Source organism: Eriocheir sinensis, unplaced genomic scaffold, assembly GCF_024679095.1.
Source record: "Eriocheir sinensis breed Jianghai 21 unplaced genomic scaffold, ASM2467909v1 Scaffold1526, whole genome shotgun sequence".
NCBI lineage: Eukaryota > Metazoa > Arthropoda > Malacostraca > Decapoda > Varunidae > Eriocheir > Eriocheir sinensis.
Genome location: NW_026110880.1, coordinates 16,944 through 43,001, shown reverse-complemented (window position 1 = coordinate 43,001; position 26,058 = coordinate 16,944). Strand labels below are relative to the sequence as shown.

Sequence of the window (26,058 nt, the reverse complement as noted above, 5' to 3'; positions counted from 1 at the left end):
TGTGTCGCGTCTCCTGGGGTCTGTTTTCTCCTATAATTCCTAACCCTTCTGTCTCTCTCCGGCATATGACCACAGATGTTGTGTCCCGTCTCCTGGGGTCTGTTCCCTTCTCCTATAATTCCTTCCCCTTCTGTCTCTCTCTGGCATATGACCACAGATGTTGTGTCCCGTCTCCTGGGGTCTGTTCCCTTCTCCTATAATTCCTTCCTCTTCTGTCTCTCTCTGGCATATGACCACAGATGTTGTACCCACTAAACCAAACTTTACAACTTTCTACTACTACTACTACTACTACTACTACTGCTTCTAACACTGCTGCTGCTGCTCTTAAAACCCTAAAACAACAACAACAACAGTTTGGTTTTATATGGATTTTCACGGAAAATCTTTTAGGATTTTTAAATTTCCCGCTCAATTGGATATTTAAAAATCCTTGAAAATCGAAAATGCATATACAACCAAAATCAAACTATTGGAAACTGTAATTATAACAACAACACTGGCAACACCAAAAACAAACACTCACAGCAACACAGCACAAAAAGGGCCACTTTCACATTCACCTTGTTTGTTTTGATCGTTACCAATGGTTTATGTTCGTCTCCCAGCAAATTTTCCTCCAATTTTCTCCCCTTTCCTCCACTCCTTTCCTCTTTTCCTAGGTACCAATATGAAGCTTGATCTCTCCTCTTTCTCCTCCTGGCTTCCTCATCTTCCTCCTCCTTTTCGTTTCCCTGCTATCTCTGTTTTATCAAGGTCTCCATCTACCTCTTGACTGGGTTGTGTTGTTCTCCCAGCAAGTTTTCCTCCAATTTTCTCCCCTTTCCTCCACTTGTTTCCTCTTTCCCTAGGTACCAAAATGAAGCTTGATCTCTCCTCTTTCTCCTCCTGGCTTCCTCATCTTCCTCCTCCTTTTCGTTTCCCTGCTATCTCTGTTTTTATGAAGGACTGCATCTTCCTCCTCCTTTTCGTTTCCCTGCTATCTCTGTTTTATCAAGGTCTTCCCTTCCCCCCAGGTAACAGCGCTGCGTTTCCACCCTCTGGCTACTGGAGTACTGGCAGCTGTCACTTCAGGCTAAGGTGGTCAGGTGGTGCAGATCTGGGACACACAGGACACAGCTGCCAAGGGTGACTCTGAGTCTGACCAATCATCCAGACCAGGTGAGGAGGAGGAGGAGGAGGAGGAGGAGGAAGAAGGAGGGGAACTACTACTATTACTACTACTTCTACTACTACTACTACTACTACTACTACTACTACTACTGCTACTACTACTTCTATTCTACTTGCAGATCTTCAGTGGGGCCTGGTCAGGATGTGGACGGCTATTTGCCACTCTTTGCCGCGATGGTTTTGTCCGAATCTACGAGCCAAGGAAGAGTTCAACGCCAGTTATGGATGGTGGCGATGGCAGTGGTGGTGGTGGTGGTGGTGGTGGGAGAGGAGGGAGGATACTGTGGGGCCCCAAGGATGAACTACTCATCACCACTGGGTTCAACAGGTGAGGTGGGAACAGTTGATTGAAAGGAAGATAGCAGAGGAAGACAGCAAGAGCAGGGGGAACTATGAACCCTGTAGCACCGGGGATCATGTTTCTTAATGGTCCCTCTAAGCGAGAAAAATGAGAAAAAATCACCACTCACACAAACCATTTCATAATATATATCAAAGCATTTGTGATCAGTTTACGTATCATCTATTTTGGGGGGTTCAAATCATGGCACAAATTTGGCCCATCGCTGCTACACGGTAAAGCCACAAATTTGGCCCATCGCTGCTATTTGGTAAGGCCACAAATTTGGCCCATCGCTGCTATCAGGTTAAGCTTCATTACATACCCTCGTACCTTGGCTCAGAACAATGGTGGGCGGCTTAACCCAGTGGTGGTAGCAGCGGGGACCATGTTTTTTAATGGTCCCTCCAAGCGAGAAAAATGAGAAAAAATCACCCCTCACACAAACCATTTCATAATATATATCAAAGCATTTGTGATCAGTTTACGTACCATCTATTTTAGGGGGTTCAAATCCTATTCACCGGGTTGTCTCTGTAAGAAACAATCCTAAGTGGAGGAGGTCAAGGGGGTGCCCACAGAGTTCCTGGCTTGAGCAAGGTGATAGATCCTGCAGGGAGGTACTCGGGGTGGGAAGGGGTCCTACAGGGAGACTGGAAGCGGCATGTTGTGGGCTGGGAGAAGCAACACGCCCCCAGTAATTGAAGTGTTGGTGATGGGGTAGATTAGGGTTGGTATTACAAGACACTTTCGCTTCTCAAATCAGTTATTTCTGAAGGTCAAAGAGCGGGTCAGTCGGGTTCTAATGAGCGCTTCTTCAGGTTCATGGTACAGAAGAGAGGTCAAACTACCACTAGGGTCATAAAACTACCCCTGGAAATGCCCACAACTCCTAGGAAAGCCTTGTCAAATAGGTGTTCTTGGGCAACAAAATGTCTTATAATACGACCCCTAGTAGGTTTTAGCATATGGAGATGACTTGTGTGCTTAGATTCCTGATGAGATATGTATACTTGAAGATTTTATGCATTACTACTACCACTACTACTACCACTGGTCCTACTACCACAGGGTATCGGAGAGGCAGATCAGTGTTTACAGCACCAAGAACATCAGCAAGCCAGTAACCACTATTTGCATCGACGTTAGCCCAGCAATCTTGACACCATATTTCGATCCTGATTCTGGAGTCCTGCTGACCACTGGAAAGGTGAGAGAGAGAGAGAGAGAGAGAGAGAGAGAGAGTCACCTCCCACTCATGAACGTAGATGTGGCTGCCATTGTGAGTTTGTGATTGCGTGAAGATCAACTTTATATTTTCAGTGATATATTTAAATGTTTGCATACAAAAAACTCAAGCCATTGTATATGAACCCACAGAAGATTTTCATCGATAGTTACCATACAAGTACATGAAAGACAACTTGTATATCAAACAGTATGGTCTGATCATGCTCAAATGGTCCATAGCCTTTCAGATGCTCATATTTCATCTCATTAAGGTATAGGCTACATAACTTGTGACATATGACTCTGCAAATGTCTATACATAAGGAATTTTGACGTGTTGCATGTAATAAATAACATGGGTAGCCTAATATTTGAAAAAAGGGCTTCGTGGTGCAGTGGTTAGCACACTCGCTCACAACCGAGAGAGCGGGTTCGATTCCCGGGGAGTGGAAAAATTTGGGCGGCTTTTCCGATACCCTACGCCCCTGTCAACCCAGCAGTGAATGGGTACCAGGTATTATTCAGGGGTTGTGTCCCGTCTCCTGGGGTCTGTTCCTTTCTCCTATAATTCCTTCCCCTTCTGTCTCTCCGGCATACGACAACAGATGTTGTGTCCTCTCCTGGGGTCTGTTCCTTCTCCTATGATTCCTTCCCCTTCCGTCTCTCTCTGGCATAGACCACAGATGCTGTGTCCCCGTCTCCTGGGGTCTGTTCCCTTCTCCTATGATTCCTTCCTTCTGTCTCTCTCAGCATATGACCACAGATGTTGTGTCCCGTCTCCTGGGTCTGTTCCTTCTCCTATGATTCCTTCCCCTTCTGTCTCTCTCTGGCATATGACCACAGATGTTGTGTCCCGTCTCCTGGTCTGTTCCCTTCTCTATGATTCCTTCCCTTCTGTCTCTCTCTGGCATATGACCACAGATGTTGTGTCCCGTCTCCTGGGGTCTGTTCCCTTCTCCTATGATTCCTTCCCCTTCTGTCTCTCTCAGGCATATGACCACAGATGTTGTGTCCCGTCTCCTGGGGTCTATTCCCTTCTCCTATGATTCCTTCCCCTTCTGTCTCTCTCCGGCATATGACCACAGATGTTGTGTCCCGTCTCCTGGGGTCTGTTCCCTTCTCCTATAATTCCTTCCCCTCCTGTCTCTCTCCGGCATAGGACCACAGATGTTGTGTCCCGTCTCCTGGGGTCTGTTCCCTTCTCCTATAATTCCTTCCCCTCCTGTCTCTCTCCGGCATATGACCACAGATGTTGTGTCCCGTCTCCTGGGGTCTGTTCCCTTCTATAATTCCTTCCCTCCTGCCTCTCTCAGCATTTGTGATCAGTTTACGTACCATCTATTTTGGGGGGTTCAAATCCTATTCACCGGGTTGTCTCTGTAAGAAACAATCCTAAGTGGAGGAGGTCAAGGGGGTGCCCACAGAGTTCCTGGCTTGAGCAAGGTGATAGATCCTGCAGGGAGGTACTCGGGGTGGGAAGGGGTCCTACAGGGAGACTGGGCTTGGCGTTGTGGGCTGGGAGAAGCAACACGCCCCCAGTAATTGAAGTGTTGGTGATGGGGTAGATTAGGGTTGGTATTACAAGACACTTTCTCTTCTCAAATCAGTTATTTCTGAAGGTCAAAGAGCGGGTCAGTCGGGTTCTAATGAGCGCTTCTTCAGGTTCATGGTACAGAGGAAGGGTCAAACTACCACCAGGGTCGTAAAACTACCCCTGGAAATGCCCACAACTCCTAGGAAAGCCTTGTCAAATACGTGTTCTTGGGCAACGAAATGTCTTATAATATGACCCTAGGTTTTAGCATATGGAGATGACTTGTGTGCCTAGATTCCTGATGAGATATGTATACTTGAAGATTTTATGCATTACTACTACTACTACCACTACTACTACCACTGGTCCTACTACCACAGGGTATCGGAGAGGCAGATCAGTGTTTACAGCACCAAGAACATTAGCAAGCCAGTCACCACTATCGGCATCGACGTTAGCCCGGCAATCCTGACACTATATTTCGATCCTGATTCTGGAGTCCTGCTGACCACTGGAAAGGTGAGAGAGAGAGAGAGAGAGAGAGAGAGAGAGAGAGAGAGAGAGAGAGAGAGAGAGAGAGAGAGAGAGAGAGTCACCTCCCACTCGCGAACGTAGATGTGGCGCCTGTGCATTGCGAGTTTGTGATTGCGTGAATATCAACTTTATATTTTCAGTGATATATTTAAATGTTTGCGTATACAAAAAAAACTCAAGCCATTGTATATGAACCGCACACAGAAGATTTTCATCGATAGTTACCATACAAGTACATGAAGGAACAACTTGTATATCAAACAGTATGGTCTGATCATGCTAAAATGGTCCATAGCCTTTCAGATGCTCATATTTCATCTCATTAAGGTATAGGCTACATAACTTAAGTGACATATGACTCTGCAAATGTCTATACATAAGGAATTTTGACGTGTTGCATGTAATAAATAACATGGGTAGCCTAATATTTGAAAAGGGGGCTTCGTGGTGCAGTGGTTAGCACACTCGGCTCACAACCGAGAGAGCCCGGGTTCGATTCCCGGGCGGAGTGGAAAAATTTGGGGGGCTTTTCCGATACCCTACGCCCCTGTCCACCCAGCAGTGAATGGGTACCAGGTATTAATCGGGGGTTGTGTCCCGTCTCCTGGGGTCTGTTCCCTTCTCCTATGATTCCTTCCCCTTCTGTCTCTCTCTGGCATATGACCACAGATGTTGTGTCCTGTCTCCTGGGGTCTGTTCCCTTCTCCTATGATTCCTTCCCCTTCTGTCTCTCTCTGGCATATGACCACAGATGTTGTGTCCCGTCTCCTGGGGTCTGTTCCCTTCTCCTATGATTCCTTCCCCTTCTGTCTCTCTCTGGCATATGACCACAGATGTTGCGTCCCGTCTCCTGGGGTTTGTTCCCTTCTCCTATGATTCCTTCCCCTTCTGTCTCTCTCTGGCATATAACCACAGATGTTGTGTCCCGTCTCCTGGGGTCTGTTCCCTTCTCCTATGATTCCTTCCCCTTCTGTCTCTCTCTGGCATATGACCACAGATGTTGTGTCCTGTCTCCTGGGGTCTGTTCCCTTCTCCTATGATTCCTTCCCCTTCTGTCTCTCTCTGGCATATGACCACAGATGTTGTGTTCTGTCTCCTGGGGTCTGTTTCCTATGATTCCTTCCCTTCTGTCTCTCTGGCATATGACCACAGATGTTGTGTCCCGTCTCCTGGGGTCTGTTCCTTCTCCTATGATTCCTTCCCCTTCTGTCTCTCTCTGGCATATGACCACAGATGTTGTGTCCTGTCTCCTGGGGTCTGTTCCCTTCTATAATTCCTTCCCCTTCTGTCTCTCTCTGACATATGACCACAGATGTTGTGTCCTGTCTCCTGGGGTCTGTTCCCTTCTCCTATGATTCCTTCCCCTTCTGTCTCTCTCTGGCATATGACCACAGATGTTGTGTCCTGTCTCCTGGGGTCTGTTCCCTTCTCCTATGATTCCTTCCCCTTCTGTCTCTCTCTGGCATATGACCACAGATGTTGTGTCCCGTCTCCTGGGGTCTGTTCCCTTCTCCTATGATTCCTTCACCGTCTGTCTCTCTCTGGCATATGACTACAGATGTTGTGTTCTGTCTCCTGGGGTCTGTTCCCTTCTCCTATAATTCCTTCCCCTCCTGTCTCTCTCTGGCATATGACCACAGATGTTGTGTCCCGTCTCCTGGGGTCTGTTCCCTTCTCCTATAATTCCTTCCCCTTCTGTCTCTCTCTGGCATATGACCACAGATGTTGTGTCCCGTCTCCTGGGGTCTGTTCCCTTCTCCTATGATTCCTTCCCCTTCTGTCTCTCTCTGGCATATGACCACAGATGTTGTGTCCCGTCTCCTGGGGTCTGTTCCCTTCTCCTATGATTCCTTCCCCTTCTGTCTCTCTCTGGCATATGACCACAGATGTTGTGTTCTGTCTCGTGGGGTCTGTTCCCTTCTCCTATAATTCCTTCCCCTTCTGTCTCTCTCTGGCATATGACCACAGATGTTGCGGCGACTAAACCAAACTTTCCTACTTTTTCTAATATTTGAAGTAGCCTAGCATTGCATTCAACAGTTATACTCTTACATGTTATTTATGTTATTAATCACTATGTACATGCAGTAAATTATTAAAGGTAAAGGTAAAGTTGGGGGCATACGCTGTAGCAGTGCGTGACCTCGGTGCTCATCTCCGTGACGTTGGCCCCTGAGCCTGTGGTAGGAGGGAGCCCATTACCCCGGGACACAGGGTCAGTGTGACATCCGGGTTACCACAGTTTACCTTCCCCAGGTTTCCCCAGGCACCCATTTATCAACCAGCCCGGGAGGGAGGATGAACAGCTGGGTGAGCCTTATGTCGTCTGCCCGGGCCCGCGGAGTAGAAGCCAGGCACACTGACCACTAGACCACGGAGGCGTATTATTAAGATGCCCTTTATTTGCACTTGCAGAGCCAGATGTCTTTTAACATACCGGAAATGAGCTGCCAATCAAAGAACTTGGAAAAACAGAGATCGTTCGAGCATGGTGTCATTATGTTATTTCATACACTCCTGTCTTTTCACCTGCTTGTGTGTTAAATTATCGATGCAAAGGACCGAGTTGTTTTTTGTATACATAAACATTCAAATATATCATTGAAAAATAAGCTTGAAAGTCTATCACAACAGTTGATTTTCACGCATTCACGAACTAGAAATGCGCAGGTGCCACATCACCTAAAATTCCCGCTCCGCAAGTGGCCAGACGAAATGAAATGGACGGTGGCTGAGTGGTAGTGTGTTGGGCCCACATTCACCGCGTGATGGACGACGCGGGTTAAAATCCCCACGCTACCACCTCGGATTTTTCAGTCACCGCCGAGTGGCTTAAAACTACCCACATGCTGTCCTGAAGACCACCCATCAACCCGGACTCTAGAGGAAACCGTCCAAGTGAATCAAGAACGAGTTCCGGGGGGCAGCATGAGCCATGAGAAGATGGCGCCACTATAAACACTTGCCTGCGCCATGACGGGCTGGGGCTGACTACCATCCAGGCCCCTCAAGCAAGCCTACCAGAGCAATAGGCGGAGACGTAAAATAAATAAATAAATTAATTAATTAATATTACTAATGCAGCTTCTCTTTCCAGGGTGACTGTACAATCTATGCTCATGAAGTGGGACTGGATTTCCCGCACCTCTTCCCCTTAACACACCACAAAGCAGCCACTGTTCACCAGGTTAGTAAGTGTGTGTGTGTGTGTGTGTGTGTGTGTGTGTGTGTGTGTGTGTGTGTGTGTGTGTGTGTGTGTGTGTGTGTGTGTGTGTGTGTGTGTTGGGGTGTTTCCTTCCACTGTCTTTCCTTCCTTCCTTCCTTCCCTCCCTCCTTCCTTCCTTCCTTCCTTCCCTCCCTCCTTCCTTCCCTCCCTCCTTCCTTCCTTCCTTCCTTCCTTCCCTCCCTCCTTCATTCCTTCCTTCCTTCCTTCCCTCCCTCCTTCATTCCTTCCTTCCTTCCTTCCTTCCTTCCTTCCTTCCTTCCTTCCTTCCTCCATTCCTCCATTCCTTCCTTCCTTCCTTCCTCCATTCCTTCCTTCCTTCCTCCCTCCTTCATTCCTTCCTTCCCATCCTCCTTCATTCCTTCCTTCCTTCCCTCCCTCCTTCCTTCCTTCCTTCCTTCCATCCCTCCATCATTCATTCCTTCCTTCCTTACCTCCCTCCTTCCTTCCTTCCTTCCTTCCTTCCCTCCCTCCTTCATTCCTTCCTACCTTCCATCCCTCCTTCATTCCTTCATTCCTTCCTCCCTCCTCCTTCCTTCCTTCCTTCCCTCCCTCCTTCATTCCTTCCTTCCTTCCCTCCCTCCTTCATTCCTTCCTTCCTTCCTTCCCTCCCTCCTTCATTCCTTCCTTCCTTCCTTCCCTCCCTCCTTCATTCCTTCCTTCCTTCCTTCCCTCCCTCCTTCATTCCTTCCTTCCTTCCCTCCCTCCTTCATTAATTCCTTCCTTCCTTCGTTCCATCCCTTCGTTATTTCCTTCCTCGTTTCTCCCTTCCTTCCTTCCTTCACTTCTGTCTTATCTCCTTCTTCATTCCTTCCTTCCTTCCCTCCTTCATTCTTCCTTCCTTCCTTCCTCCTCCTTCCTTCCTTCCTTCCTTCCCTCCTCCTTCCTTCCTTCCTTCCTTCCTCCCTCCTTCATTCCTTCCTTACTTCCTTCCCTCCTCCTTCCTTTCTTTCTTCCTTCCTTCCCTCCTCCTTCCTTCCTTCCTTCCTTCCTCCCTCCTTCATTCCTTCCTTCCTTCCTTCCTCCTTCATTCCTTCCTTCCTCCCTCCTTCATTCCTTCCTTCCTTTCCTTCCTTCCTCCCTCCTTCATTCCTTCTTTCCTTCCCTCCTCCTTCATTCCTTCCTTCCTTCCTCCCTCCTTCATTCCTTCATTCCATCCATCCATCCTTCATTCCTTCCTTCCATACCTCCCTCCTTCATTCATTCCTTCCTTTCTTCCCTCCTCCTTCATTCCTTCCTCCCTCCCTCCTTCAATCCTTCCTTCCTTCCCTCCCTCCTTCATTCCTTCATTCCTTCCCTCCCTCCTTCATTCCTCCCTTCCTTCCTTCCTTCATTCCTTCCTTCCTTCCTTCCTTCCCTCCCTCCTTCCTTCCTTCCTTCCTTCCTTCCTTCCTTCCTTCCTTCCTTCCCTCCCTCCTTCATTCCTTCCTTCCTTCCTTCCTTCCCTCCCTCCTTCATTCCTTCCTTCCTTCCATCCCTCCTTCCTTCCTGCCTGCCTGAATTCCCTCCCTCCTTCCGTCCTTCCTTCCTTCCTCCCTCCTTCATTCCTTCATTCCTTCCCTCCCTCCTTCATTCCTTCCTTCCTTTCCTCCCCCCTTCCTTCTTTCCTTCCCTCCTTCCTTCCTCCTCCATCCTTCCTTCCTTCCTTCCCTCCCTCCTTCATTCCTTCCTTCCTTCCCACCCTCCTTCATTCCTTCCTTCCTTCCCTCCCTCCAACATTCCTTCCTTCCTTCTTCCTCCTTCTTCCTTCCTTCCTTCCTCCTTCCTCCCTCCTTCATTCCTTCCTTACTTCCCTCCTTCCTTCCTTCCTTCCTTCCTTCCTTCATTTCCCTCCTTCATTCCTTCCTTCCTTCCTCCTCCTCCTTCATTCCTTCCTTCCTTCCCTCCTCCTTCATTCCTTCATTCCTTCCCTCCCTCCTTCCTTCCTTCCCTCCCTCCTTCATTCCTTCATTCCTTCCCTCCCTCCTTCATACCTTCCTTCCGTCCCTCCCTCCTTCATTCATTCCTTCCTTCCCTCCCTCCTACCTTCCTTCCTTTCTTCCTTCCTTCCCTCCTCCTCCTTCATTCCTTCCTTCCCTCCTCCTTCATTCCTTCCTTCCCTCCCTCATTCATTCCTTCCTTCCCTCCCTCCTTCATTCCTTCCTTCCTTCCCTCCCTCCTTCATTCCTTCCTTCCTTCCCTCCCTCCTTCATTCCTTCATTCCTTCCCTCCCTCCCTCCTTGGGGGGCCTTCACCACAATATTGAACAATGCCATAAGCATATGCGTACCCTATCGTAACAGACGTTCAGCTTCTAAGAAGAGACCCAAATGGAGGAATAACGATATTCAAAATATCCTATCTCTTAAAAAACGCGTATACAGTAGGTACATATCATCTCAGAGCGATGCTGACAAACAAGAGTTGAACAGAATTCGCCGCGAAACCAAGAAATTAATAAAACGAAGCAAGAAAAATCTTGAAGAATATATAGCGGAAACAAGTAAATCCAATCCTAAAGAATTTTTCAGCTATGTAAATAATAAAAAGTCACTCACTTGTGGTATCGGACCGCTTGCTAACGAAAATGGTAACCACACGAACGATGAAAATGAAATGGCTACAATCCTAAATAACTTTTTGGCATCCGTATTTACCGACGAAGATTGCTTATCACCTCAACCGCCGGAGGTTAGAAGGACCGAAAAGATGTTAAGTGGCGTGCTCATTGTAGAAAGTGACATTTTACGCACAATTGAAAAGATAGTAAGCAAAGCTCCTGGTCCAGACAAAATTACCCCTAGGGTCTTAAAAGAAATCAAACATCAAATTTGTAAACCGCTCTCCATCATATTCAATAAATCTTTAACAGCTGGAAAAGTTCCGTCGGATTGGAAACTTGCAAATGTTACACCAATTTTCAAAAAGTCGGACAAGTGTCATCCAGGACACTATCGATCAATTAGCCTGACATCAATTGTTTGTAAGTTAATGGAGACTATCATTCTCGACAATATGGTGAAATTCTTCGAAGAAAATAATATGATAAATAATTCGCAACATGGCTTCCGTAGTAAACGTTCGTGTTTAACTAACTTACTTGATTTTTTTCACTATATTTTGAGGTGTTCGATTAAAGCAGATCAGTATATATCATATATCTGGATTTTCAAAGGCATTTGATAAGGTCCCCACCAACGATTGCTCATCAAACTACTGGCACGGTATCTCGTAACACTGGCAGTGGTCTCGGTGACTTGCTCTTCGAGCGGAACAGAGGTAGTTTCTAACGGTGTTACATCTAACTGGCTCGATGTCAAAAGCGGCGTACCTCAAGGATCAGTGCTTGGCCCCATGCTCTTCTTAATTTATGTTAATGATATCGATGATGGGCTCACTTGCAAAGTATCAAAATTTGCTGATGACACAAAAATTGCTAGTAAAGTAACTGCGATACTCGACGAAGAAGCTTTACAATCAGATATAGATCGACTTGCACGTTGGGCCAATCAATGGCAAATGAAATTTAACGTTGACAAATGTAAAGTGTTGCACATCGGAAAAAATAACAATCGCGCTCGGTACGTAATGAATGGCCAACAACTTTCTGCAGTAAGTAAAGAAAAGGATCTTGGAATCACTATATCAAGCGATTTAAAGCCCGGTCAGCATTGTTCAGAGGTAGTTAAAACTGCAAACAAATTGGTTGGCTTCATCGGACGAGTCTTTAATAATAAATCGGAAAAAGTAATATTAAAACTATAATTCGTTGGTTCGACCCCGTCTAGAGTACTGTGTACAGTTTTGGTCTCCCTACTACAGAAAAGACATAGAAAAGTTGGAACGGGTCCAACGAAGAGTAACAAAGATGATTCCTAGGTTGAGAAATTTGTCATATGAACAAAGTAAATTTATTTATTCAGCCTATCAAAACGAAGAATGCGAGGCGATCTAATAGAAGTGTTTAAAATGTTCAAAGGATTCAGTGATATTAATGCGAAAGATTACTTTACAATTGATCGATCAAATAGAACAAGAAGAAATCACAATTTGAAGATAAGTGGTAAAAGATTCTCGTTGCACGAAGCTAAACACTTCTTCTTCAATCGAGTTGTTAATGTTTGGAACTCTCTACCTTGTGATGTCGTTGATAGTACAACAGTTACGGCCTTCAAGAATAGATTAGACAAGTATTTTGAATCCAACCAGCAACTAAGATATTACTCATTGTCGTAATAACGTTAAGTTCTTTCGAATACTGGTGTCCTTGTCCGCTTTTATCGCCCGGTTAGTGGTAGCAGTAATGGTAGTTCTTTCCTCTTTCCTACATAAATTCCATGCAGTTTTTCCATGCTGCATGGTTCTTTTTCCTTTCCTGCCAGCTTTGGCTGGAGGGAGGAGCCTTCGCCTTTGCTGTCCTTCATCTTCCACCTTTGATTAGATAGTTAGTGTGGCTTGTCACAAACAACCTCGTAAGGACAAGCAGGTCTGCTGTTGTTTGTTCTTCCTTTGTGTTCCTTCCTTTGTGTTCCTTCCTTCCCTCCATCCCTCCCTCCTTCCTTCCTTCCTTTCTTCTTTCCTTCCTTCCTTCTTTCCTTCCTTCCTTCCTTCCTTCCTTCCTTCCCTCCTGCACCTTTATCACAATTATATGAAGAAGAATAGGAAGAGGAGGAGGATAAGAAGAAAGGAAGAGTGTATTAGTAATCTCTCTCTCTCTCTCTCTCTCTCTCTCTCTCTCTCTCTCTCTCTCTCTCTCTCTCTCTCTCTCTCTCTCTCTCTCTCTCTCTCTCTCTCTCTCTCTCTCTCTCTCTCTCTCTCTCTCTCTCTCTCTCTCTCTCCTGCAGGGTCTTGTCATGCTGCCCAAGACTCTGTGTGACGTTAAGTCGGTTGAGTTTTGCAAGCTGCTGCGGCTGACCTCTTCAACCCTGGAGCCTCTCACCTTCTCAGTCCCCCGTGTCAAGGTGAGCACACACACACACACACACACACACACACACACACACACACACACACACACACACACACATTAATATGGAAACTTAATCAGAAGAGCTTCCAACTTTCTCTATCCAGACACTCCCTCCTTGCCTGCTCAAAGTTTCTCAAGGATCTTTCCCCCCTCTCCCTAACGTACTCTTGCACCCTATCCCTCCATTTCGCTGGAGGTCGTCCTCTAGCATTCCCTCCCTCTATCTCACTCACATACACCCTTCTGGTCATCTTACTCTCCTCCATTCGCTCCATGTGGCCAAACCACCTTAAAGTCTGTCGCTTCACTTCTTCCCTTCACCCCCGTGACACATTTCAAAACACTCGTACACACTTTCATTACTCATTCCATCCATTCTACTCACACCACAAGCACTCCTCAAATAACTCATTTCCACTGCCTGCACTCCAGACCTCTGACTTTCATTCCAGGCCCTTGTTTCACTTGCATATGTGAGGGTTGGTACTATTATTGTATTCCTCAAATCCCTCTTTACCTCCATGCTCACTCATTCATTCATTCATGATTCGTCCCAGAGACCCTACCACCCTTCTTCCTTGCAATGCCCTTTCTCTTGTCTCCCTCCATACCACCATGCTTACACATAACTGATCCAAGGTACTTAAACTCACTGACCTGCTCCATTTCTTCACCATTCACAATTATTTTGCATTTTTTTTCACGTTCAATTCCCACTCTATATGGGCATACAAAATCTACAACCTCACTTCTACTTCACTCACAAACCATCACTTTACTTTTTTTGACATTTACTTTCAGCTTTCTCCTGTTACAGACACTATCAAAAACACTGACCAAATTTTGTAGGTCACTTTCGTTTTCAGCAATGAGCACCGTGTCATCAGCAAACAGTATCAAATTCAGCACCCACTTCCTTCCCTCATCGAACAATCTTACTCCAACTTCTCCAACTTTGCCCTTCATCTCTTTAATGGCACCATCCATATAAGTATTGAATAACCATGGTGACACCCTTGTCTTAAGCCCACTTTTATCTTAAAATGTTCACTTGTTTCTCCAGTAATTTTGACACATGCAGATGCATCCTCATAGAAAGACTTTATTGCACTAAGCAGTTTTCCTCCCACACCATAAATCTTTAAAACATCCCACAATGCAATCCAATCGACTCTGTCATAATCTTTTTCCAGATCCATGAAGGCAGCGTATAGTTTCTTTCCTTTTGCTATTATATTTTCTACTACCATCCTGAAGGCAAATATCTGATCCACACATCCCCTTCCCTTCCTGACGCCTCCTTGCTCTTCACTAATCTTCTCTTCTGTAAGCCTTTGCACCCTCTCTATTATGACTTCTACATACCTTTCCGGGTATACTCAGGAGAATTATACCTCTATAGCTCCTACACTTCATACACACATAGCTTCCTTTCTATGAAGGTAAAGTACATGTGATTCTCCATTCCTCTGGTCTTATATGTCATTCATCTTACACATGTTTAGTGATTTAAGCAGCCACTCCACCACACCATTCCCCCCTTTTTGGATTATCCATAACTCCATCTTTCCCTGGAGCTTCTCCACTTTTCATCTTTTTCACTGCCTTCACCACCTACACCTTTTTTTGTTCTCATTTTCCTCTAATCAGTTTGACCTGCTATATTAATTCAATTAAGTTTAATAACATTAATAATGTAGGAACTGAAGCTCTTAAGAGGATAAACATGGGATTACAGGGAATAAAGTCTTTAGTCTTTTCTTTTCATCTTATGAACTAAACCCTATGTGATAGCTATTATTAATTAATTGCTTGCAGTTTTCAGATTGCTCATTTGTTCCTAATAGGGGGAACGAGCCTGGAAGACACCATTAGGCGGCTGCTGCGCTATACCATAGCTGGCCCGTTAGCTGTGATGTTTAACTGGTGTGGGAAAGGTGCAAGAGAGCATTTGGAACTTTGCATATAAAGAGCACACTCTATAGTAAGTACCTACATAATAAATGCCTTCTTTATAACATAATCGTTCCCACTCAGACGTACATACTTGATATATAATGAAGCAGGTAAATATGTTCATGCAAATGTTGTTAACCTAACCCTCAAGTTACTTGTATCAACATAAACTTTTAATACAGTGCCCCTTAAGGGCTGATATTATGTTTGCATTTTATTTGGGGTAATGTTGCTGGTGACTTATCTTATAAGGAAATCTCTCCACTAAGGAGAGCATTGTGGTGCCAGACAGGAAACACTCTCACTCTTATGCTGTCCAGGCATCAAGCCCCCAAATTTTTGTTAACATGGTCTGCAACAGTCTGTCTCACTCTCCTCTTTTGTCTGATTTTTAATCTTTGAACCACTAATAAGTCCAGGCAACTCTCAAAAAGTTGCCCTTGTTTTTGGACTGTCCACTTTTCCATTTGGAGACTGTACTCAGACTTCTGTTGATGTTTCCACTTGTACAAGTATCTCATAGTTTTTTACTTCACTTGTCACATTTTTTTCCTAATACTATAATATTACATGTTTCAGTGGCAGATTCATTGTCATAGATACAATACTGCATAGTGTAACAGTGTATAATGATGTTTTATTTTTTTTATTAATTTCTAGAATGTATCCGTAGGCATTACAGGAATGCTACTACAGCTGTGATGGAGAAGGTAATGAGAGAATGGTTTAGAACAGCTAAAGATCGGGAAGGAGGACGCCCAAGGCGACATGAACACCAATGCACTGAGGACTCTAGGAGTTCACAACAGTAGTAGTAGTGGCGGTAGACAATCAGTGTTCTTCCCCGAAACCTACCAATGGTGGTGTTCTGCAGGGCTCTGGGCCGTATTACAAGTTAAACCCAAGAAGTTTCGGGTCCCTACAAAGGTTGCTTTAAGGGCCGTATTACAAGTCCAATCCGAGAAGTTTCGGGTCCCTACAGAATTATTCATCCCGCACTCTGTAGGGAACCGAAACTTCTCTGATTGGACTTGTAGTACGGTCCCTAAACCGACCTTTGTAGGCACCCAAAACTTGTCGGGTTTGACTTGTAATACGGCCCAGTGACTATCAAATCTCCCACTCTCTTTGTTCACTGATGATCTTTTTTCCAATACAAAAACTGTTCTATCCATTTTTATGTTGATAACTCTAGTCTGCATTACTCAACATCTTCTAATAGAAGACCTTCCCAACAGGAACTACATGACTCCAGGCTGAAGGCTGCAGAACGCTAAACCTCTGACTTTACTATCATTTCTGATAGGGACAAGAAAAACTTAGTGTCCTTCAACGCCTCAAAAACCAAATTTCTTCACTTATCAACTCGATACAATCTTCCAAACACCTATCCCCTATTCTTCGACTACACTCAACTGTCACCTTCTTCAAAAAACACCCACGGTCTATCCTTAACTCAAAACCTCACCTGCAAAACTTAATATCTTCTCTCACTAAATCAGCTTCTTCGAGGTTGGGCGTTCTGCATTGTCTCCGCAGTTCTTTTCAGCCTTCTTGATGTTATCCATATACAAGGGCCTTGTCTGCCCGTGTATGGAGTATACATCTTATGCGTTTGGGGGCTCCACACACACAGCTCCCTTGGACAGAGTAAAGTCTAAGGCTCTTCATTTCATCAGCTCTCTTACTGACAGTCTTCTACGTAGCTCTTAATTTCTGCCGCCATGTTGCAAAAATGAATTTTTCAGGTATTTACATACAAGGCTTCTTTTTTTGAGTTACTGATATATCATTAACTGATATATTTTTAAGTTACTGATATATCAGTAACTCAAAAAAGAAGCTGTGTCTTGTGTAGAGACCTGAAAAAAATTGCATTCAAAACACCTAAATATGATAGGTAGGACACAGGAATGGGTTATATTTTTGAGAAAAAGTTATCAATATAAGTAATGTAAATAATATTAAATGGGTCATGTAAAAATACCAAATTTTCCAACCACTATTGCTTTGGTATGATGATCTTATCAGTTACATTTTTAGTATTTATTTTTGTATTTTGAAAAAATCTATATAGTCTTTTGGTCTCTGAGCCTCGTCTCACATAATGTTTTCATATGCATACTGCAGTGTGCCTTGACGAGGCTAGAGCTTAAAAATGCACCCTGCATTATGCACAAGAAATTAATAATTTATATGTTCTAAAAGCTTTTAGTCAAATTTACGGCAGCAGTCAACAATACACTGCTTTACACTACTTATGCCAGTACTGTATAGATGCTGTATGTGTGTAGAAAGGATTGTAGCGGCCAGCAGCAACAAAATAGGTGACGGTTTTATAAGGACTAGTTAAGGTTATTTTTTTTTCATAGAATATTGTTTTAGTAGTACATGTACTGTCAATTCTAAGGTTTTCTTTGGTCAGATTATGGGCTGAAGGACAAAAACTTAAGTTTGAATGTGAATATGTGAGTAGTTTTACAATCACACTCTGTATTGCCCGGGGGATGGGGCGGCAGCTTCCTCCCTTCTCCTTCGTTGTGTAACTTTGCAACAGTACACCATCAATCAAGCAATCTCAAGCTAATATCATTTTTATGGGTTTCCTTAAAATGTAATTTATAGCTACTATATTTTTATGTAGCACTACACAGTTATAATTTAATTTAAGTTGTTGCAATATATTTATTTTGCATGTCTATGTAGAAATGGTACATGCTGTAAAAAAAAAAATTATATATATATATATATATATATATATATATATATATATATATATATATATATATATATATATATATATATATTTTTCAGTGGCTGAATGGATAGCGTGACGGCCCCGCGTTCAGAAAGATGCGAGTTCAACCCCGACCGGTGCCTACAAGCTGGGATTTTTCAGCCGTCGCCGAGTGGCTTAAAGCTACCCACATGCTGTCCAGAAGAGCACCTATCAACCCGGACTCTAGATTATAGGATTAAAGATGAGCTTCGGGAGGGCAGCATAAGTCAATGCAAGATGGCACCATTATAAACACTCGCCTGCGCCAGAAAAGGCTGGGCTGACCATCAGGACCCACCGGGAAGAAGCCTTGGACCGACCATCAGGATCCACCGGGAAGAAGCCTACCAACGTAAAAAAAAAAAAAAAATATATATATATATATATATATATATATATATATATATATATATATATATATATATATATATATATATATATATATCTATATCTATATCTATATATATATATATATATATATATATAAGCCTGTGGGGAAGTGGGTGGGTGTGGGTGGGGGCCTGGGGATACATGGGCAGCATATGATCGGTATATGGAAGGCATATGATCGGGTTATAGTAGACATATGGGCGGCATGTGGGAGGCATATTGATCAGTATATGGAAGGCATATGATCGGGTTATAGTAGACATATGGGCGGCATGTGGGAGGCATATTGATCGGTATATGGAAGGCATATGATCGGGTTATAGTAGACATATGGGCGGCAAATGATCGGCATATGGGAGGCATAGGATCGGCATAGATCGGCATATGGGATGCATATGATCGGCATATGATCGGCATACTACGTCGGGCCTCCGTTAAAACGATGAGCAAAAAGGACATCGGGCAGCCATAACAACACACGTCGGGCCGCTGGAGGCCCGACGTACTTGTGTTTGCTGGGAAAGGTCTTGATATCTGGACAGGAGCCGATGATAAGAATGGCGAGTGGGAGATATCCATGTGGCTGCTGTGGAAGAGCGGTGAGGGAGAATTCGGTGTGGTGTGCAGGCTGTGAAAGGTGGAGTCATAAAGATGTTCGGGTGTAAGAGATGTGCGTAGAGCTGGTGTAGACCTCTGTTGTCCGACTTGTGTTAGAGGAGGACGGATAGAGGTGGAAGTGAGGCAAGTGCGGATGGGTGAAGTCCCTGTAGAGGTAGTGGACAGCTTCTGCTACCTTGGGGATGTCATACGGTGTGCAGGAGGAGCAGAAGATGCAGTGAGAGGGAGGATAGCTTGTGCTTGGAAGAGCTGGAGGGAGCTGGCAAGCTTATTAGTGAATCAGAATATCCCGCTTGGCAGCAGAGCACAGGTGTACAGAGCGTGTGTGAGATCGGTGCTCCTGTATGGGGCAGAGACTTGGGCTACGACGAGACAGCTGGAAGCACTATTGATACGATGTGGTGTGAGAATGCTTAGATATTTGATGGAAATCAGATGGCAAGATGTAATTTCAAATGAAGAAGTGGTGAGGAGAAGTGGCCTGGAGGGCCTGGAGGAGTTGCTGAGTAAGACCAGATTAAGGTGGTTTGGACGTGTGAGGAGAAGAGGAGAAGAACACATCCTGAGACATGCACTGAACTTTGAGGGAGAGGGCAGAAGACCACCAGGAAGGCCAAGGAAGACGTGGAGAAGGTGGTGGAGGAAGATATGAGGAGGCTGAACATCACGGAAGAAATGGCTATGGACCGGCAACAGTGGAGGAGGCTCACATCCCGTCCAGCCCCACCACAGGGAATAAATGGACGTCAAACGATGATGATGATGATGATGATGATGATGATGATATCCAATACACTGAGCTGATGATACTTTCCTTCATGTAGTTTATTGTATTGTTATTGTTATTATTATTATTATTATTATTATTATTATTATTATTATTATTATTGTTGTTGTTGTTGTTATACTATGCTATTTTTGCTGTTGTGATAGCAGGCAGGTGCTAAAAACTTCATTATTTACTTCAGGTAAAACACTCTATCAAGGTGTAAATCCCAGGTCATGCAATGAAATGTACGAAAACTTAAAAGGGGGTTACATTTTACGTGCTGGCGCGTAAACGCACCGTGCATTTTTCTCATTCTTGGTCTATAAAATTCTGAGGAGCAGGGCTTTCGTCTGAAACTTGGTTCAAATCGATATCTTTCCTAGAAGTGGAGTTATTAAACTTTAGATGCATTTTTCTCAGTTTTCTTAAAAATGTCGCTTGAGCCCCTATGGTCCTGGGCCCTCATGTAATGTAACACACAAGCATATGAAAAGACAAGCTTGTATCAAACAGCATAGTCACATCTTGCTCGAACGATCTATGCTTTTTCAAATCCATTGATTAATAGCTCATTTCAGGTATATTAAAAGACATTTGGCTCTGCAAGTGAAAATAAGGGTATCTTATTAACTCTCTACAGGTAAATACGGATTAATAATTATAATCGAAATAACATGAAATAGTAAATAATAACTTAAATGCAATGCTAGGCTATTTCAATTATTAGGCTGCCCTGTTATTTACATGCAACACATCAAAATTACTTATATATAGACACTTGCAGAGTTGGATGTCGCTTTATGAACCTTAATGAGATGAAATATGGGCATCTGAAAAGCTATAAAATCGTTCGAGTATGATCACACTTTACTGTGTGATACAAGTTGTTCTTTCGTGTGCTCGTATGGTAGATTATCGATGCAAATTGCGGTTCATAAAAGAGGGTTTGAGTTTTTTCCTCGTTTACACAAACATTCAAATACACCACTGAAAATATAAAGCTGATCTTCACGCAACCACGAACCAACAATGCACAGGTGCCACATGTATGTTCACGAGTGGGCAGACGGAATGAAGCGGACTATACTACTACTACTACTACTACTACTACTACTATTTCTTTCTCAGGATGCGGTGACCAATAGCAGTGCAGGATATCCAGGGATGAACGTGATTGGACAAGAGGAGAACCTATTGGTGAGTTACATTGTTGATTTGTAGTAGATGTAGCAGTAGTAGTAGTAGTAGTAGTAGTAGTAGTGGTAGTAGTAATAGGCCTACAGGTTAAGAATCCCTTATCCGAAATTCCTGTGATGGAAAGTGTTCCGGCTTTCAGATTTTTTGGATTTTGGAATATTTTATTTGAATGGAATGAAAATGAAAATGAAGAAAGGCGATGAAGAAAGACGAGACAAAGGAAGAGGAGAGACAAGCAAAGGAAGAGTTAGGAAAGGGAGGGAATGAAGGAGTTAAAAGGAAACGTTAATGATTTAGGTCAAGGGAGAGGAATACGCCCACTATTGGAGAGACCGAGAGAGAGAGAGAGACCTCGATACTGACTGAGCTCCGGTTCCAAACGCTTCTCCAACCAGTGGAGAAGCGGGGACCATGTTTCTTAATGGTCCCTCCAAGCGAGAAAAATTAGAAAAAATCATCACTCACACAAACCATTTCATAATACATATCAAAGCATTTGTGATCAGTTTATGCATCATCTATTTTGGGGGGTTTATATCACGGCACAAATTTGGCCCGTCGCTGCTACACGGTAAAGCCACAAATTTGGCCCGTCGCTGCTACACGGTAAAGCCACAAATTTGGCCCGTCGCTGCTACACGGTAAAGCCACAAATTTGGCCCGTCACTGCTACACGGTAAAGCCACAAATTTGGCCCGTCGCTGCTACACGGTAAAGCCACAAATTTGGCCCGTCGCTGCTACACGGTAAAGCCACAAATTTAGCCCGTCACTGCTACACGGTAAAGCCACAAATTTGGCCCGTCGCTGCTACACGGTAAAGCCACAAATTTGGCCCGTCGCTGCTACACGGTAAAGCCACAAATTTGGCCCGTCGCTGCTACACGGTAAAGCCACAAATTTGGCCTGTCACTGCTACACGGTAAAGCCACAAATTTGGCCCGTCACTGCTACACGGTAAAGCCACAAATTTAGCCCGTCACTGCTACACGGTAAAGCCACAAATTTGGCCCGTTGCTGCTACCGGGTTGATTGTCCCAACTTTATTATGGCCTTGGTGAGAAACAGGTAACGCAAGACACTTCAAAGATTCCTTGCTGCGTAAACCATCCCAGGAATTGATGAAAACTGAGGCAGGGGACTATTCACGAGAGGGTAGCCTAATAATTCCGAGATGCTGCCTGCTGCTTATTTCTGGACAAAACACGAGGCTGTTCATTATGGTGGTAGTTTTTTTTACAGAAATCACTAAATGACTGACCTCAAATTTTTTTTTACAACAAAGGAGACAGCTCAAGGGCACAAAAAAAGGAAACAATAATAAGAAAAAAGCCCGCTACTCGCACGCTCACATGAATTTAAATATGGCGCGTACGATATATCTCAAATTCTTTAAAACAAACATTAAAAAAAACCCCACATCGCAAGCGGAGAAAAAAACGTAAGATTTTCAACTTACGCCGTCAGACTCGAAAATCACCAAAATTACGCAAGACTTCCGCAAACAACGTAAGACTTGACAGGCATTGAGGAGAGGTGTGGTGATGCCTCTCAATGCCTGTTGTTCACCCGCCGCCGCCGCTGCAAAATAGCTGGCAGGGAGGTTCAGCTTGTCTCCTGTTTCTGTATTTCACTCAGCGCTCACAAAGATCACAAGCGGACCAACTAGAACAAAGCCTGGCAACTTAATGTTTTCCTGCTGTGTGTTCCCCCAGCGCGCATGTGTACTGAGCAGCAGAGTGACGTATTTCAGCCAGGGGGTATTTCACGCGACATAGACCCACGGATTGCCTGCGCTCCGTTGTGCCCCCATCACACCAAACTCAGTCCCAAAACGTCCTAGCCCGTTCTGTAAAAATGGAAAATCGGTTCACCTTGTTCGGACACAGTTTCCCGTCCGTGGTCAGTTCAAACACGTTCCAACTCGTTCGCTATATGTTCAACCACGTTCTAACTCGTCCTAACTCAACCACCTCGTTCCGTCTCGTGCCCAGTGCGTACAAAACATACTTGCAGTCTAAGTCTATGTGTACCAAGTCAAGTCACTCTGCTTTGAAACTGCGACCGGTACGCGCAGGAGGCGGTTTTGGGCGGAGCAGCGAGATGACGTCACTTGGAGCCAAAAAAAAATACCCGCCAGTTCAGGGGTGACTAAAGTTGGGGCCGTGTGTGCACTCTGGATATGCATTCTCGCCTCCTTTCACAGCGCGTTCAGGCAAGCCACTGACGAAAAAATATGTCTTTTTATTGTGCTATTGCGTGACTGTAATTCCAATGCCTACAAACGGCGGTGTGGGGTGTGAGGGAGGGCATGTTGAAGTGATTGATTTAAATTAGTCCGCCTTTCCTCGTTTTCTCTTAATCCCTGTTTCTACATTCTCTAGTTTGGCTCCAAGCAGTGACGTCACGCATAAGCCACGCCTCGGCCGTGTCTCCTCCCACAAAGCTGCGCAGGCCTTGACTTGGTGTATATGGTCGTCCCTCAAACAGTACGGTTTCCAATAGTTCGGTTTTGGTTTTATGCGGGCTGTCACAGAAGATCTTTTAGGATTTTTAAATTTCTTACTCGTCGGGAAATTAAAAAATCCTAAAAAATCTTCTTAGAAAATCCACATAAAATCAAAACCGAACTTACCTGTCCTCAGTCCCGTTCAGCGCTCCAGGCTGTGTGGATGACGCAGTGTTATGGCAAGCTTCATCCCTGGTCACAGAGCCTTTGTATAGTTGGTGTCTTCTTTTTTCAATGAAGGGGCAGTCTTTCCAGAAGCTCGTCAAACATGGGTGGGGGGATTCTCAGGAAGTTGTAAAAAGACTCTTGGTCATCCAGTCGGAGCGCTTCCTTCAGTGGGGGCTTCGTGGTGCAGTGGTTAGCACACTCGGTTCACAATTGAGAGAGCCCGGGTTCGATTCCCGGGCGGAGTGGAAAAATTTGGGCGGCTTTTCCGATATCCTACGTCCCTGTCCACCCAGCAGTGAATGGGTACCAGGTATTAATCGGGGGTTGTGTCCCGTCTCCTGGGGTCTGTTCCCTTCTCCTATAATTCCTTCCCCTTCTGTCTCTCTCCGGCATATGACCACAGATGTTGCGCCGACTAAACCAAACTTTCTACTTTCCCTTCTCCTATAATTCCTTCCCCCTCCTGTCTCTCTCCGGCATATGACCACAGATGTTGCGCCCACTAAACCAAACTTTCTACTTTCCCTTCTCCTATAATTCCTTCCCCCTCCTGTCTCTCTCCGGCATATGACCACAGATGTTGCGTCCACTAAACCAAACTTTCCATCATTTTCTTCCTTCAGCTGATGATAATGTTCCAAGGCTAATCTTCTCCCAGGTTTCAGCCAATTCCTGACCCAACAGCTTCCATCAAAAATTGCATAAAACCACATTCAACATGATCAGAGGAGCCAAGTTGGGGAAAAATCTTGCAAATGAAAAATCTTGAAGTCGGGAAGATCGAGGTGCACATTGCCAGAACTCTCGAGCCCTAATAATGAGCCGCGGGGATATGATAGTACGGACATAACCTTCTTCTTAAGGCTCTATTAAGCAGAACAGACGAGTGCGCCCTTGTCTCCTTAGCTGTGAAAAAAAATAACTATGGACGTTATGCGGTCGAGGTGGGTCTGTCTGTGGACGGGATGAACGAGCTAGAAACGGAGCCAATCGGTGTGCCAACGCACTGCCAAGTGATGCCCGACTGCTCCACGTTCTAACGCGTCCCTGGTACATAAGAACATAAGAACGCAGGAGTCTGCAAGAGGCCGGTAGGCCTGTACAAGGCAGCTCCTTTGACCCTAAGCTCCCGTGTATCTAACCCCACCTAATATCGCTGTCCATGAATTTATCTAGTCTATTTTTGAATGTGACAATTGTCCGTGTTCAGGAGGACGCGAGTTCAATCCGGAGTGGCCCTGGCTGGGATTTTCAGCCCGCGCAAGCTGCTTTTAAAACTACCCACATGCTGTCCAGAACCACAGCCATCAGCAGGAAGATCATTCTAGGATGGAAAATGATTTCTGGAGGGATCAATATGAGCTCGCAAGATGGCCACTATAAAATAAACACTCTGCCAAAGAACGGGCTGCCTGGCATCAGGACCAGCTGGAAATGAACGAAGAAACCACCCCTTCTTGACCGACCATCAGGATCCAGCAAGAACAAGGGCAGGTAAAAAAAAAAAAAAAAAAAAAAAAAAAAAAAAAAAATTTGCACTCACCACGTGACTGCTAGGCCTATTCCACTCATCCACCACCCTGTTAGTAAACCAATTTTTGCCTGTGTCCCTGTTGAATCTGAATTTATCCAGTTTAAACCCATTACTTCGTGCCCTGCCTGGTTTTACCAACAAAACCTTATGAATGTCTCCCTTATTAAAGCCCTTCATCCATTTATAAACCTCCATCATGCCTCCACGCACCCTTCGCCAACTCCGTGCAGACGCCGTCCATCTCGTGTTCAGTACGTTGTTACTCCATCTTACTGCAGGGCGGGATGGTTGCCCAAAGTTTCTGAGGAGGGTCGACGATCTGGAACACACTTCTCGACCAATACCGTCCATGAAGTTCGTAAACACACCTTAGAAAGTGCAACAACGTCCACCCCGTTCGCAGACAGTTCGAGCTCGTTCGGCAACATTTTTCAGGACGAAGTGAGAACGAGTCTGGTGTGGAGGGGGCATTATGTACCTCCTGTGTGCCAAACATACCGACCAAACCTAACTATGTACGCCATTTGTTCCGTATTTGTCTGTCTGAATGGTCAAGCAGATAAAGCTCAGTATTTTAAAACTGTAGTGGGCACATTTTTCGGTGAACCACAAAACCAGTCCTTGAAATTATGTTTGTCAAGGGTCGTCCTGAAATACATGTAAAATACGCGTCGTAACGTCCCTCCCCCTTCCTCCTGCCTTCAACAGCCACCAGCCGTTCCTTAAAATATGGATGGTTCTGTACCGGAGAATGGGATGCTGCGTTCCTTATTTGTTTCAGCTCAAGGTGGCCGCAGCCCTGACCGAGACTGTTCCGGTGTTCTCCTCTCTGAGCACTCTCGTCTTGGGCTAACAAAGGGAACCCATGTCCTCCACTGGTACACAGAGACACGCCCCCTCATAGCCGTTGTCCGTGAGGTGGCGAAAAAAAAAATGCATCATGTCGGCATTAGAAAAAAACTTGGAATTTAGAGGTTTTCGGATTGTGGAATTTCTGATAGAGGATTCCCATGCTGTAGTAACAGTGGTAGCAGCAGTGGTAGGTGCATGGTAGTAGTGGGGCAGATGGAATCACGCCCCCCTTTATCCAGCTTACGTAGTAGTAGTAGTAGTAGTAGTAGTAGTAGTAGCAGTAATAGTAGTAGTAGTAGTAGTAG

The 26,058-nt window shown here is 44.8% G+C and overlaps 1 long non-coding RNA gene across 5 annotated transcripts; it reads left to right on the top strand.

The window, feature by feature from the left end:
• Positions 1–1,113: 1,113 nt before the first annotated feature.
• Positions 1,114–20,709, top strand: LOC126990289 (uncharacterized). 5 transcript variants are annotated; one of them, XR_007744199.1, is made up of 8 exons: positions 1,114–1,161; positions 1,293–1,501; positions 2,585–2,723; positions 7,909–7,998; positions 12,858–12,974; positions 14,801–14,966; positions 15,599–15,832; positions 20,623–20,709. It is a non-coding gene; the product is annotated as an uncharacterized LOC126990289 (long non-coding RNA). The 5 variants fall into 5 exon arrangements; XR_007744198.1 differs by having other exon boundaries at positions 15,599–15,865; XR_007744196.1 differs by lacking the exons at positions 2,585–2,723; positions 20,623–20,709 and adding an exon at positions 4,658–4,796 and having other exon boundaries at positions 15,599–16,168.
• Positions 20,710–26,058: the final 5,349 nt, after the last annotated feature.